General features: G+C 41.7%; 1 pseudogene; it reads left to right on the forward strand.

Annotated features, from left to right (window-relative positions):
* The first annotated feature begins 7,285 nt into the window (after positions 1–7,285).
* Positions 7,286–14,162, forward strand: LOC138829704 (tubulin beta-2A chain-like; annotated as a pseudogene).
* Positions 14,163–14,576: the final 414 nt, after the last annotated feature.

The raw sequence follows: 14,576 nt of genomic DNA on the forward strand, positions 1-14,576 counted from the left end.
TCGCTATTTTATAGTTGCAGGTTGCATTATCTTCTCACCATGGAAGAGGTCCAGTATTTACTTTCCCTAGGGTAGCTGCTTCCTTGTCTTCTGCTCTTTACTCATGGACAGCAGTATTTTAACTGAGAATGCAAGGAGGAGGATTGGCAATGCCTTGAAAAAGGGAATATTCTAGAAGTGGGTGAGATGGTGGTGATAATGCCCAGGACCAGGTGAGCATTTTGGTGATGATTGGGCATGGTGTGTCATTCTTTATCAATATGCTGAGGGGCCATGGACATGAAAAGGAGGCCTCAATGCCTCCTGGGGTCATTCAGACTACATAGATATAAGCCAGCTAATCTTCCTCTCACTTTCCCAGCATGGAGTTATGGGCCCTGGCTGGAAGGGGACTCATGCCCAAGTATGGACAGCTATCCATACAACATCCAGTTGTGTCCTCTACATTGTTACTACATTGAGAGCAGTGCAGCACAAATCACATGGAGCATGTCTAAATCATTAAAGGGATGGGAAAGTGGTTCTATGTTATATGGACCAAGACAGACAGAGAACACCATATAAATTCCCTTTCAGAGACCCCCCTTCTGTTCAATGGCCAAGAGAACATACAGGAAAACCTGCAGAAGGAGGAGCTATGTTCCTAACCTGGACCCTTCACTGCATGATTTCCCAAAGCTTATGGATACAATGAAACTAAATCTCTCCAAGATGAGGCACGAAGTCTCTCAGAGACCATTGCCCACATCTGTGAGGAGAGCATAGGAGGTAAAATGGACTGTCAGGGGAGGGGAATAGCCACAGAGTGTCTCCATGACATCTCTGGCATCCAGTATTCAGATAATTAGGGAAAGGTTATGAAAGCCTATTTGGTGTGGATAGTGAATCATTGCAGCAGGTGGCACAGAGGATGGGAAAGCGAGTTTAGGAGTACATGGGTCACATCAAGTCTCAAGATGTGCAGATCTACCATCAAGAGAGCTGGACATTATGTTGCATATGTTACATGATAGCCTTTGCTAATGCCATCTTAGACACATGTTATACTACAGTGACTCTGCTGTCTACTACCACAAATGCATGGAAGAGAGATAGAAACTTCATACAGTTGCTGACATCACCAAGATCATCCTAAGGAAGAACTTCATAGACATTATCATCTGATTGTGTGTGGGGTCTGGGGTGGGGGTGGGGGGTATATGTGTGGACACTAGGGATTCAACTTTGGGCCTGGACAGTGCCCCTGAGCCTCTTTTGCTCAAGGCTTGTACTATAGCTCTTAAGCCACAGATCCACTTTCAGCTTTTTTGATATTTTATTGGAGTCTCATAAGTATTTACTTACAAGATAAACTTTAATTATGAGGTGATATGATTTTAAGGATGATATACTACTATGCAAATGCAATAAATAAAAATGGGAGGTAAAAAGACACTCTAAGGAGTATATAGGAAGTTTTATGAAATCCATGAAAGTATATCTTAAAAAAGTGTTATTAGTGACTTAAACAGCAGTGCTAAATTTTTTGTCCTGGATAAATGAATGCAGTCAGTTATTTCTGTTTAAATGTATAATGTTATTTTTATCTTTTTACTGTTTGTAATCTATACTATTAATATTAATAGGTGTAGGAGACTCGAGCTGAGCTGTTGAACCTGGAAAAGGTTTGAGAGGTTGGAACACCACCTCAATAGTACTCAGAAAGCTGAGAGCTGACCATGCAAAGGTTAAAACACAGCTCTGTGAAGTAAGCCAGGCCCAAAGTTATTTGAAATAACTAGTATATGTCTGAGACAAACAGAAACTGTCAGACAAGTTGATGTTAGGTGAAATGAACCCCAAGATAAGGATTCAAAGTTTTTTTCTTTCTTGAGATTGTTTCCAACATACTTATAAAATGATTTCTTTGTTGCTTTATATGTACCTCCCCCATGGTATTAGCCCTGCTTTCACTGTATTTGATGTTGGTATAATTTGTGGAAAGGAAGGGAAGAAAAACAAATTGTTTAAAATTGTTTAAATAGGGATACTGGTGGACCCATTGCAACAATGAGATGTACAACACATTATGTCGAAAAGCGAACTTTACAACTTGGGGGGGGTAGGAAGAGCGGGAGGGAGGGGTGTGGGGAGGGATGGGGGGAGGGATGGGAGATGGAAAGGGATAGGAAGGGAAAACAAAGGAGGAGGCAACAATGCTTAATAAGAAATGTACTCATTATCTTGCCCATGCAATTGTAACTCCTCTGTATGGTATTTTCACAATAAAAAAATCAATCAATAAATAAATATATAAATAGGGTTACAGGTGACCCCATTACAACAATGAAATGTATAAGATGTTATGTTGAAAAACGAACTTTACAACTTCGGTGGGGGATGGAGGGAGAGAAGGGGGGTTGAGAGGGGAAGGGATGGTAAGGGGAAACAAAGGAGGAGGTAAGAATGCTTGATAAGAAATGTACTCACTATCTTGCCAATGTAATTGTACTCCTCTGTATGGTATTTTCACAATTTTACAAAAAAGCACAGCTCTGGAGAGGGTTAAACTATTGCCCCCTTCCATAGTGCTTTAAAGGCCTTGAAGCCTGGGAGGTAAAAGAATTGACAACTTAACCTAGGAAGCTAGATAAAATAGACCAAATGTCTGGATTTTCTCTGGGTTGCATTCTCCTTTCTCAAAACAAAAAGGGAACCAGTGTTTCTCACTCACTGTGGTGGCTCTGATTGCAATATAGAAGCTTCATTTTTGCATGTATCCATGGTAACATTCCCAGCATGAATTCAAATAAATATGATTGCTTGTGTGACCTGGGGCCCAGGTGCCAGTAAGCCTTGGTACCCAAGGTCCTCATTGATTTTTTTTTCTTTTTCTCTATACCTGTCTGGTATTTTCTAATTTTCTTCAGCTTGGTATCCTATTGCACTGCCTTGGGTTGCAATTAGCAACAAATATGAATATTCTTGAGTTGTAAAACATAAAAGACTTACAAACTTTCTTATCCCAGATGGCTTCAAACCACAATCCTCAGATCTAAGCCTTCTGAGTAGTATTACAGGCATAAGCCACTGGCAACCAGCATGCATCTGAAGAATTGATGTCAGTGAGATCTTTCTTGGGGAATGTCTGCACATCTCAGTCCTCCTCAGCTCTGTTCCTTCCTGTTGCCCAAACAGAATCAAACACTTTCACTCCTTTATGTTCAAAATCCTTGAAGTTAGTGAACTGACTTGCCTGCCATGTACCTCCTTTCTATAAATACAATAGTGGGTTTTACTTCTTACCATCGATTAACTAAATTAACTGGGATCCACACAGAGGTGACATGTCCTTTTCTGGAATGCACACCGTACACCTATGTTTTACTTTATCTAATAAAGTTAACATAACTTACCTTGTTTGAGGTTTCTTAGTTCCCATATTTCTTCCTTCTCATCCCTCTTTCCCTTGCACAGAAGGAAGAACAATTTGGAATTGTGAAGAGTGAGTTTTTAGTCATTTTCTGAAAAGCTTTGCCAATGGATCCTGATTTCCAAGTCCTGAGTAACTGGCCTGTAAAGCCTTGTTCTTTAATCTCTCCTCAGCTGACACAAATGACCATATATATCTTAAAAAGGCTTTGGGAAATGAGTTCAGATTATCAGTTAGGAATCCTAATTACCTGGTCACTGCGCATAAGTTGTTTTTGTTTTTTGTTTTGTTTTGTTTTGTTTGAATAGTGTACAATTAGTACCAGAATTAGACTTCCAAGTATTTTTTTAAATTCAAAGCTAGCAGGCTTTCTTATTTGAACCACAGATCAACTTCTGCCCCACTCTCTTTATCTTTTGGTGGTAAATAGGACAGAAGTGTCCCACAGGAATTCAAGGGCACTACACAGTATCCTCAAATCTGAGGACTGTGGTTCACAGCCAGCCTGGGTAGGAAAGTCAATGAGCCTCCTATTCCCAACTAATCAGCAAAAAGAAGTGGAACTGTGGCTGAAGTGGTAGAGCAGCAACCTTGAGCCTAAAAAAAGCTAAGATAAAGCTAAGAAAAAAAAGTTTTATAAAAAGGTAAGTGAAAAACAGATCTAGCACTAAGACAACCACAAAATAAATTTTTAAAAAAGTACAAGAGAGCACAAAGAGTCTTAGAAATGATAAAAATTAACAAGAAACTGGTGGCTCACACTTGAAATTCTAGCTACTCAAAACACTGAAATCGAGCATTACTATTCCAAGCCAGCCAGGACAGGAAAGCCCATTGTGTGTGTGTGTGTGTGTGTGTGTATGTGTGTGTAAAAAGCCCATTGTGTGTGTGTGTGTGTGTGTGTGTGTGTGTGTGTGTGTATGTGTGTATGAGTGTGTGTGTGTTCCTTTCTGGGATATGATCTACAAGTTTTTGCTTGACCATTTCCAATCTTTTGGAGGTTAATTTGAGATAAGAATTTCATGAACTTTCCTTGTCCTCTGACAATGAACCGCAATCAGTATAATTCAGGACCTTGTGGGAGTGTCTATACTTCCCTCCTACTAATCACCAAAACCAAAAAATGAACCAAATTGCAACTGTTACTAAACTTTTAGAGCATTCTATCCTTCAGCAAGATTGGTGAGGCCCTAAAAACAAGAGAGAGAACCAACAAATAAATAAATGTATGTGAAGAAGAAAAGAGCCAATTAGTTTTTTATAATATAGACTCATATCTTTAATCCAAGCTGAAATGTAAAGATTACAGTTCGAATCCAGCCTGGGCAGGAAAGTCCAACTAACTTCTTTTTGAGTGTGCTAGACATGGGCTTGAACTTGAGGGTTTTTACTCAAGTTTAAAAATACTACTTCCTGTCTCATCTGGTTAATTGGAGATGAGTCTGATGGACTTTCTAGCCCAGGCTGGCTTTAAACTGTAATCCTTAGATTTTAGGATACTGTGTAGTGCCTTGGTTCCCATGGGACTCTTATCTACTATTAACCACTAAAAGAAAAATAGAGGCAGAAGTTGAGCTGAGGCTCAAGTAGTAGAGCCTGCTAGCTTTGAAATGAAAAACAAAATACCCAAAATAAAACAAAACAACCCTCATAGTCACTAGGCCTTGAATTCAAGCCTCCCCTCCCCCCCCCAAAAGAACCCTCAGGAGTTGAGTTTTTGTTCCTGCTAGCTTTGAGCAAAAAACAAAAGGCCAAAAATCTCATGGACAGTGAAGTAGTGTGGCCTAAATGTAGAGCCTGCTAGTTTTGATCTAAAAAAACAAGCCAGGTGCCTCTGGCTCATGCCTGTAATCCTTGCTACTCAGGAAGCTTAGATCTGAGAATCACATTTGGAAGCCAGCCTCGGCTAAAAAGTCCCCTGGTGACTGTTTTTTTTCCAACTAAGTAGAAGTGGCACTGTGTCTGAAAATAGTAGTGTACCTGCTGTGTCCCTGACAGACAGTTCCTAGGCATTGAGTTCAAGCCCCCAACTGACAATATCAATAAATTAATTAATTAAATACTGAGCATAAATGAGTAGGCCCTAATAATAAAGGACATAAACTTTGAAAAAGGGGGAAGGGACAATCAAATAAATGAAAAGGTGGAAAAGGAGCTATTAAGGCTTTCTAAATCAAAACTGTAAGTCTACCTGCTCAGATTACTGAAAACTGAGGACTGTGGTTCAAAGCCAGCCCAGGCAGGAAAGTACAGGAGACATATTTTACTGTGTTCAGTATGGGGGCTTGAACTTGCTATGTTTTGCTCATGGCTACAGGTCTACTTCTTCTAACCTCTTGGTGGTTGTTAGAGATAATTGTCTCATTGACTTTCTTGCCCAAGACTGGCATTGAACCATGATTCTCAGATTTCAGTCCTTTCTGTAATGCTCTTGACTTTCTATTGATATTCTAATCTCCTATTAACCACAAAAAATGCAAAAGTTGAGCTGTGGCTCAAGTAGTGAAACCAGCTACTATTAAGGTAAAAATAAATAAACCTCAAGGAAAGTCATCTTGACTTAATTTCAAGACCTAAGAACCACCACTCAATTAAAAAAAATAGAACCTCAGTCACTGTGACCTGAGTTTAAGCCCTAGAAAAAGAGCTGCAAAAAAGAAAAACAGCCTGTAGTTTACCTGTGGTCAAAGTTGTAGGGCATGGTAGTTTCAAGGGAAACAAAAAAACAGCATAAGAGCTAGCGCCTAATAACAAATGTCAAAAGGAAAGAAAGAAAGAATAAATAACTGAAAAGGTGAAAGAAGAGGTAATTAAAGATTTGTAAATGTTGACTCACACTTATAATTCTGAATGCTAAGGAAACGGAAATCTGTAGGTCATGGTTCAAAGCCATACTGGACAGGAAAGTCCATGAAACTTGCTTCAGTGTGTTCAGTTGAGGGACTTAAAATTGAAGTGTTTTGCTCAAGGCTACAGCTCTACTATCTTCCACCTATTAGGTTGACTGGAGATAAGAGTCCCATTGACTTTTCTGCCCAGGCTGACTTTGAACTCTGATCATCAGATTTCAAGCCTTTCTGTACTGCCCTGGACTACCCATGGAATTCTTGCCTCATATTAATCACTTAAAGAAGGCAGAAGTTTAGCTGTGGCTCAAGTAGTAGAGCCACCTACCCTTCAGTTAACTAAGTAAATCAATAAAACCTCAGAAAGAGAGGAGAGGAATGAGAGTGAAAGACAGAACGTCTTACATAAGCAAAAGGAAAGAAATGTATATATCACCTGGGAGAAATAATTGTATTGTCAAAGCTTATAGAATTGTATTGTCAAAGCTTATAGAATTCACAAACTTTAACAACCATAATAATGACAATTTGCATTGTGAAGGTTAAAATATGTTTGTGACTTCAACTAAATATCACTATTCCACAATATTCTGAAATAAGAGAAATTTAGGTAATCACCTAATCTCAATAATAGTAAAAATCTCAAAAAGAGTCACCAGGCCTTAATTTCAAGCCCTAACACCAACGTGCCTAACTCCGGCCACACACACACACACACACACACACACACACACACACACACACACACACACACACACACACACACACACACACACACACACACACACACACACACACACACACACACACACACACACACACACACACACACACACACACACACACACACACACACACACACACAGAGCAGGAGCTGAGTTCTCATGCTTGGAGCAAAAGCCAAATGAAACAAAAAGTAGACTGTAGTAGACCTATGGCTTAAGTAATAAAGCAAGCTGCTTTTAAGAGAAAAGAAAAGAAAACCTGAGTATGAAGGCAAGGCCCTAAGCCCCTGACTCTTCCCAGAATGGAAATCAGTCATGGAATCCAACAGTTTGTGCTTGTTCTTGGGATCACAGCTGAACGTGCCCCTTCAGTTCTAGGCCCTCCTATCAAAAATAGAAGGTAGGCTTGTTCTTGGCTTCTGGCACAAGTACCTTGTGTAAAGGAAGCCCCTCCTCTTGCTTCCTGGATCCCAGGGTTCAGCCTCTCTTGTGAGTCAGGGTGGGACGTGGATGGCAGTGTGACAAGAGGTTCCAAATAGAGTGGCAGCTGTGCTAATTGACTTGAGGCTGACAGCTGGATGCCAGGGCTAAGTGATAACAGGTAGCTATCTCTGATTACCCAGCAGTAGGGAGAATGAGCTGGAGCACCTACTGGCTCTGCCTATCAAGTCCACCCCATCTCCTCTGCCCCTGTAACAACCAGAGGTTTAAATGGGGATCTGAGTTGGCTGTGTCAGATTCCTGCTCCCCAGCCCTACCTGTTTGCCTCTGTGTACACCACTGCTGAGGACACGCATCCAACTGCTCTGCAGCCCTACACCGTGAGGGAGATCATGTACATACCGGCAAGCCACTGTGGCAACCAGATTGGCGCAAAGGGGAGCATGACACTGGCCTAGGATCCTAGTCTCAAATTTAGGGGGATGAGGAGGAAGAGGATGGGGTTGGAGGGTGCAGGTGGTGGTGGTCATGTCTAGGCTGAGGTAGGTGGGGCTCCATAGTAGTCCCTAACCTCCTGGAAATCAAGTCCCCCAGATAGTTTCCCCAATTTCCCTAATTTGTGTGGCCCAGGTGGGTGTGGTTTTTTAAGCAAGGCTTGCATGTCTTTGTCTTACCTGAGACTCAAGTCATTGTACTTAGTTTCCTGGGAATAGACTAATGCATTTTTGGTCTGATTTGAATGAAAGGAGTGCAGTGTCTTTGAGCTGACAGATACAGAGGATTCCCTTTTTGTCAACTGATGAGTATCAGATAATTGAGAACAGTTCGTCCACCTTAATGCAAATTTCTCTGAGTTTTCATGCCCTAACTCAGTTCCCTTAAGTTGGGTGTTTTCTAAATCAGTGGTTGTCTAAATCAGTGTATGCTCTGAGGACCCTTGGGGTTCTGGAGACCCTTCTAGCTGAGTCTTCAAGTTACTGCTTTGGCAACTTAATGTCCATATAAGACCAGGTTCTGGTCATAGAATCCAAACAGAATATGGTATCCCATAAGATAGAATACTCATAGGAGAACCCAGATGTCTTCTATTCAGCAAGATAGCAAAGAGATTAACAAAGCTAAAATACTATCAATTTTTGTGCTTTTTTAATTTAAAAAATCTAATTTTTTTACAAAAATAGTTGTGTCAACAGGACTTGGGTTTCTTATAGTTATTTTAAAATCCATTGTTTGGACAGTTAACATTCTAGGCCATAATACACTTCTATTTCCATCTCAGTTTTGGGAAATGCTAAGCAATGAGCACAACATTGACTGCACTGGAAACTACTATGTAGACAGCAGCTTACAGCTGCAGAGAATCGAGGTGTATTACAATGAGGCAGCTAGTGAGTGTCTCCCAACTGGCTTCCAATACCGTGGCAGAATAGGTCCCTAGGAATACTAATGACAAGGAAGGAGTTCCTGCCTTTCTTAGGGTGGTATTGTAGTTCGAATTTGGGGCCTCCATCTTGTAAGTCAAGTGCTGTATCCACCTGAGCCACTCCACCATATATTTTGTTTTAATTTTTGAGTATACACTTGTGAATTCCTCAGGAAAGCCTTTTACTGAATTCCCCCTACCTGTACTTGCTGACTAGCCACACCTGGATTTTTTTTTCTTGTCATGGGGTTTCAACTCTGGGCATAGGCATTGTCCTTCATCTCTTCAATCTTTCTTTTCCTTTTATTATCAGGGGTTCCTTTTTTTAGAACTCTCTGGGCTTCTGGGATAACTCCTTCTAGCTTAGTTTAATTCATTAATTCTGCTTGTTGTAACATATTTGGAAATTTTAAGTTTTTATGTTTACTATGCGTGAGCTGCAAAACCGCTTGTGAAGTTGTAGGAGTTTTTGGAGGCAGCGTCACATCAGATGATAGATTGATTGGGGCATCGCCCACATTTAATCTTTGGTCCTAGTCTTTATTATTTAGAGAAGTCATCTCCATTGGACTGGAAAGAAACAACATGCTCTGTTCACGGATCAATAGAAAAATAGCCAAAATGAGAATAAAAGCAACGAATGTACAGCCAAGAAGAATATAGTAAGAATAAAGGTAGAGGCTATAAAGGTGCAGCCAAGTGTATGGGATGCCTTGAACCAACACCCTCTTCCTGCAGGCATGCTTCCTTAAAGCTCTTTGTCTAACACGATCTCATGCAGAGGTGGCATAGGAGGTGGCATGGCACCAACTATTTCAGGTAGTTTCTTGGAGATAAGAGTCTCCCAGAATTTCCTGCCCCAGCTGGCTTCAATCTGCGATCCTAAGATCTCAGACTTTTGAGTAGCTAGAATTTCACCCTTCAGCAACCAGAGCCCAGTTGCATTGCCCTCTTTAAAATACAGATTAAATTTCTAAAAAGAAAATTTTTGAAATTGAAAATTTTAAAATTTTAAAGAGGGATGTTCAGTCACTAATATATATGTGAATAGTCCAAATCACAAAGCATAAATAAAGTGTCTCACCCTGAAATCTATAACACTTCTGGACTTCAGCATTTTGAATATGAATACTTAGCCAACAATAAATTCTTTTTAAGGTTTTTAAAGTAAAAAACATTGTTGTGATGTAGAAAAACCCAATAATAATGTGTAAACACTGCTTTTAAATGATTCATATTGTCTTTCCTAATACAAACAACCTTACTGAAGTCTACAGAGTAGATTTTCAGTTTTTGTAAATGTCAATGTGAAATTCATTTAATTTTATATAAAGAGTTTCCATTCTACATTATTGTATACAAACAGAATCGTAGATAATTGGTTTTCCTGTGTAATAAACCAATGAAAAAGTGCAAACAAAAGGACAGAGCTATTTAATGTATTTGAGTTTTATGGATCTACATTTGGGGATGTCCTCACCTTGGTATTTTGTGTTGATATTGCTTAAGTAAGATATAAGACTTTAATCTTGTGGTTCCTTGGTTGAGAGTTGTGTGGGATTGTGTCACTCCTATGAGCAGTATTTTATGTTGTGTCTTTATTAGATCCTGCATATCAGGAAGGATGGCCAGTTTTCTTCATGTGATTGTTTAGGAAGGGGGCAATCTCAAACTCATGTTTATATTATTTTAACTGATATCCCTTTTGAAAAATCAGGTTAAATGGCAAATTGCAAGTAATTGCCCAAGGTTGCTCTGAGTATTTGAATACAGGGAAATGTGCTATTTGATAACAATTATTGAAACATTATAACACAAGAAATATGTATTTTATGTATTTTCCCCAGGAAAGCATTATACTTGAATTCCTCTACATTTACTTGCTGAAGAGCCACACCTGGCTCTTTTGTTTTGTTTGTTTTTTTGTCAGCAGTGGCGCTTAAACTCTGGGCCTATGCACTGTGCCCCAACTCTTCTGTTCAAGACAAGCAGCCATACCACTTAAGCCACAGTGCCATTTCTGGTTTTCTATTAGTTTATTGGAGATAAGAGTCTCACAGACTTTCCTGCCGAGGCTGGCTTTGAACAGCGATCCTTTGATCTCCAAATCCACAGTTGCTAAGATTATAGGCATGAGCCAATGGTGCTCTGCACCTAGCTACTTTTAATTGGGGAAGGAAAGGGAGAACAACAAAGGAGTGGGTAACAATGTTCAACAATAAATGTTCTCATTTCCTTACTCATGTAACTGTAACTCCTCTATACAGCACCTTTACAATAAAAATAAAATTAACAAAAAAAGAGAAAGGTTCTTGCTGATAGGCAATGATGACTCACACCAGTAATCCTAGCTACTCAGGAGGCTGAGAAATGAGAATCATGGTTCAAATTCAGCCTGGGCAGGAAAGCCCCTGAGACCTTATCTACAATAAACAACTCAGAAAACTGAAAGTGGGACTGTGGCTCAAGTGATAGAGTGCTAGCCTTGAGCTGAAGAGCTGAGGGACTCAGCCCAGGCTCAGAGTTCAAGCCCCACCATGAACAACAACAACAAGAAAAGGTGTTGTCATCTTTCTTTTGCCCCATTAGACTCAAAGCCTGATGCTCATCTTTGCCTCCTGAGTAGCTGAGATTTCAGCCACCATGCCCAAAGCAAAGGAATGAAATGCATGGAAATAGACAACTGCAAACGTCCTTAAAGTTGCTGAAGCCTCTTGCATGGTGATTCATTCTCAAGATATCTTTTCTGTTTCCATGTCTGAAATGCTGTAATTTCTGTAATGAATGCTGAGAGCCACTTAGAATCATAAGCTCTGCCCCTAAGTTCCTTGTCATTTATAGGCCTAAGTCAACTCTTGTTCCCACAGGCAACAAATATGTTCCTCGGGCCATCATGGTGGACGTAGAGCCTGGCACCTTAGACTCAGTAAGATTGGAACCATAGAGTTTCAGACCAGACACTTCATATTTAGTAGGTCAGCATGGTCCATGGAAGATGGCTAATAGGCACCCCTCCTTCCTAACATCCAGGCACTCCAGTTCCCAGAGCTGAGCTGAGCCTTTATCCATCTAGATATCATCCTCACCTAACCTACCTATTTCAGTCCATGGGAGTCATGTCCCTGGCCACTCAATCAGCACAGATAAATGCCAGTCTGCAAACAGCCTCTGAAGGGAATGAACAGCGAGCAGGGAATGCCTCCAACAAGGTTTCAGCGCTGCTGGCCATTTCAAATACCTGGCAATAACAGGGAACCACTTCAGGACACCAGAAATCAAAGCACAGCTATGTATGAGCAAGGTGCAGACAAGTGCCTGCAGCTTAGCTTCCCTCTTACCATTCTGTTCTCCTGTTCCTCCTGTGAAAGTAAGTACTTTTCCAGTATTGAGGCAGGCTCTGTTCATTTTTTTTTGGTCGGTCGTGGGGCTTGAACTCTGGGCCTGAGCACTGTACCTCAGCTCTTCAGCTCAAGGCAAGCACTCTACCGCTTGAACCACAGCATCTCTTCTGGCTTTTTCTGTTTATGTGGTGTTGAGGAATCGATCCCACGGCATTGTGCATGTGAGGCAAGCACTCTACCACTGAGACCCCTTCCCATCCCCAGGCTCTGCTCATTTTTAGAAGTACGCACGTGGTTTGGGTTAAAATGTATCTTCCTCCACATTGTCTTTACTTTCTTTAGAACCTGGGTGATTTGTAGGGTCCCAGACACATTGAAAACATTTCCTGAGGGCTAGGAAGGTGGCTCAGCAGTACAGTGCTTGCCTTGCATGCATGAGGCCCTGGGTTCGATTCCTCAGCACCATATAAGCAGGAAATAAAAGCCAGAAGTGGTGCTGTGGCTTAAGTGGTAGAGCACTAGCCTTGAGCTGAAGAGCTGAGGGACAACGCCCAGGCCCAGAGTTCAGGCCCATGACTGGACCCAAAAAAAGAAAACATTTCCTTTATTTCACCAAAGTGTATCTAAAATAATAGCCAAAGTTGCTCAGAGGAGCCTATAGTCTTCACAATGCATATAGCACAGTCATTATTCCTGGAGTATGTGTCTCATCATGTCTTTGTGTCTGATAGGCCAGAACAGGGCAGGCAATAACTGGGCCAAGGGCCACTACACAGAGGGAGCCGCGCTGGTGGAGTCAGTGTTGGAAGTGGTGAGCAGAAAGGTGTGGCTGTCTCCAGGGTTTCTAGCTGCACTACTCCCTGGGAGGTGGCACCAGGTCAGGCATGGGCACCCTGATTCTCAATAAGATCCGAGAGGAGTTCCCAGACAGCATCATGAACACCTTCAGTGTCATGCCCTTGCCCAAGATGTTGGACACTGGCACCTTAGACTCAGTGAGATCGGAACCATTTGGCCAGAGTTTCAGACCAGACAACTTCATATTTGATATGTCATCATAGTCCATAGGAGATGGCTAACAGGCACCCCTCCTCCCTAACGTCCAGACACTAGTTCCCAGTGCTGGGCTGAGCCTTTATCCACCTAACCCTATCATCCTCACCTAACCCTACAACACCATCTTGTCTGTCCACCAGTTGGTGGAAAATGCAGATGAAACATTCTACATTGACAACGAGGCCCTGTATGACATCTGCTTTTGCACCCTGAAGCTGCCCATGCCCACCTATGGAGACCTGAACCACCTGGTGTTGGCTACCATGAGCAAGGTCACCATCTGCCTGTGCTTCCCTGCCCAGCTGAATGCAGACCTGAGCAAGCTGGCTGTGAACATGGTGTCCTTCCCCTGCCTGAACTTCTTCATGCCTGGCCTTGCACCCTGTCCAGCCATGCCAGCCAGCAGTACAATGCTCTTTCAGGGCCCAAGCTCACCCAGCAGATGTTTGACACCAAGAACACGATGGCAACCTGTGATCCCCACCATGGCTGCTACCTGATAGCGGCTGCCATCTTCCGAGGCCGCATGTCCATGAAGGAGGTGGATGAGCAGATGCTCAACTTGCAGAACAAATAAGCAGCTACTTTGCAGAATGGATCCCCAACAACGTGAAGACACTTGTGTGTGACATCCCCCCACATGGCCTCACGATGTTGGCCACATTCATTGGTAACAACACGGCCATCCAGGAACCCTTCAAGCACACCTCAGAGCAGTTCAGTGCCATGTTGCAGCACAAGGCATTCTTGCACTGGTATACAGGCAAGGGTATGGATGAGACGGAGTTCACTGAGGCTGAGAGCAACATCAACAACCCGGTGTCCAAGTACCAGCAATGCAAAGATGCCACTGCTGATAAACAGGGGGAATTTGAAGAAGTCTTGTGGAAGAAGAGGTTTAAGACTTCCCATTGCTAGCAGTGCAACAGGAATGCCAGAGCCCGCCTACGGCTTCTCAAATAAATGGTGCTTTCCTGAGCTACTGTTGTCCTGCAGTGGGACCTGCTATGTATCATCATGCTCAGCCTTCTCTGTCAGGAACTCACTGACGGTGAATGTAAAAATGCAGATTTCTTTTAAATATGATTGTTTTAAAACCCTATTTGTATAAATAAAGAAGTATACATTTTATACCCTGAGCCCTTATTCTTCTTTAGAATCCTTTTTATTCTTTCAGTGTATTTGAAATATAAATTTGGCCAGAAGGATTTAATCTTAACAATATAGGACTGGTACTCAAGAGGAGTATTAAATTCATGGTTTTTCTGCTATTTTGAAGAGGAGGATGACAAGTGCCAATGTTGTTTTTCCCCCTGGCCCAGTTTTATAGTT

Source organism: Dipodomys merriami, unplaced genomic scaffold (genome assembly GCF_024711535.1).
Source record: "Dipodomys merriami isolate MVZ:Mamm:240054 unplaced genomic scaffold, mDipMer1.0.p SCAF_1753, whole genome shotgun sequence".
Lineage (NCBI taxonomy): Eukaryota > Metazoa > Chordata > Mammalia > Rodentia > Heteromyidae > Dipodomys > Dipodomys merriami.